Below are 1,433 nucleotides of genomic sequence, written 5' to 3'. Positions count from 1 at the left end.
AGTGCCAAATTAAAGTATTATTTTTTAATCAAACTATAAAAATTATAGGTTTAGATATAAAATCTTGTATATGATAATCCTTACTTAAAAGCCAAAACAAAAACCAAAAAACAAAGAAATATACACACAAAGAATATTGAGATTTGACAGTACAAAAAATGAATACGACTGGGTGCACTGGCTCATGCCTATAATCCCGGCAGCTCGGGAGGCTGAGGCAGGAAGATCCCTTGAGGCCAGGAGTTCAAGACCAGCCTGGGCAACATCTCTAAAAAAAAAAAAATAATAATAATAAAAATCAGCTGGGCATGGTGGCACATGCCCATAGTCCCAGGTACTGGGGACGCTGAGGCAGGAAGATCACTTGAGCCCAAGAGTTCAAGGCAGGAGAGAGCTATGATTGTGCCGCTGCACTCCAGCAATAGAGACAGACCCTATCTCTTAAAAAAAATGAAAGAATATGTCAAAATAAAAGCAGGCAAAACACTAAATGCTCATATGTGCTCACATAACACACGCAAGGATCATCACTATAGCTGTTTACAATATCGTAAGATAAAACTTATTTAATCACTAGAGACAAGGGTAAATAAATTATGTACATCCAACAGAAAATTATATACCTACTTAAAGCAATAAGGTAGTTCAAAACATTCAGAAGTATACAAACACATTGTCTATATATATTACCATAAACTTACCTTCAAATCTTTGCACACTAATCTAACTCAATAGTCAAGTCCTATCTTGACTATCCTATTTAAAATAGCATCCTCTCTTCCGGTACTGTCAATATCACTTTATCTTTTCCAATTCTTTTTTCTTTTTTCCATAGCACTTATTACCTTCTAGCATTCCATGCTATTTATTTATCATATTTATTGCCTTTCTCCTCCTAGCAAAATGTAACCTGCAGAGGAGCAGGTATCTTCATTTGTTTTTTCATTTATCCTAAGCATATAGAATAGGTCCTGGCATAACACAGGTTCTGAAAAACTCATCTTTAAATAAATCAATATACAAAGACATGGTAAATAGTTGACCTTAGAGAGTATAACTGGGGAACTGAGAGTGATTGAAAGAGATCTTTAAAGAGTACTTTTTTTATATATTGCATTTTTTCCCTGTATGAAAATATATATTGTCTATTAGAAAACTTGTAACGATGTTTCTGTATCTAAACATACCTAAAAATAGAAAAGGTACAGTAAAAATATGGTATCATAATCTTATGGGCTTGACTGAAAACTCGTTATGCAACATATGACTGTGTGTTATACAGACAATAAATGTATACATGTATTATACATATGCATATTTATACGTATATAAATACAAATACACACATACATATGTAATAGCACTGGTTACTATTAAGAACAGTGAGATTAGGGAGGTATGAGAGAGTGAAGACTTATTCATTTTTTTTTTTT

The 1,433-nt window shown here is 32.9% G+C and overlaps 1 protein-coding gene across 1 annotated transcript in view; it reads right to left on the bottom strand.

Annotated features, from left to right (window-relative positions):
• RASA1 (RAS p21 protein activator (GTPase activating protein) 1) overlaps nt 1–1,433 on the bottom strand; it is a 160,213-nt gene that overhangs the window by 119,708 nt on the left and 39,072 nt on the right. The window lies entirely within an intron of this gene.

Source organism: Propithecus coquereli, unplaced genomic scaffold (assembly GCF_000956105.1).
Source record: "Propithecus coquereli isolate 6110/MARCELLA unplaced genomic scaffold, Pcoq_1.0 Scaffold22, whole genome shotgun sequence".
Taxonomy (NCBI): Eukaryota; Metazoa; Chordata; class Mammalia; order Primates; family Indriidae; genus Propithecus; species Propithecus coquereli.
Note: the sequence above shows the minus strand (reverse complement) of the source record. Positions and strands in the feature narration are given on the sequence as shown.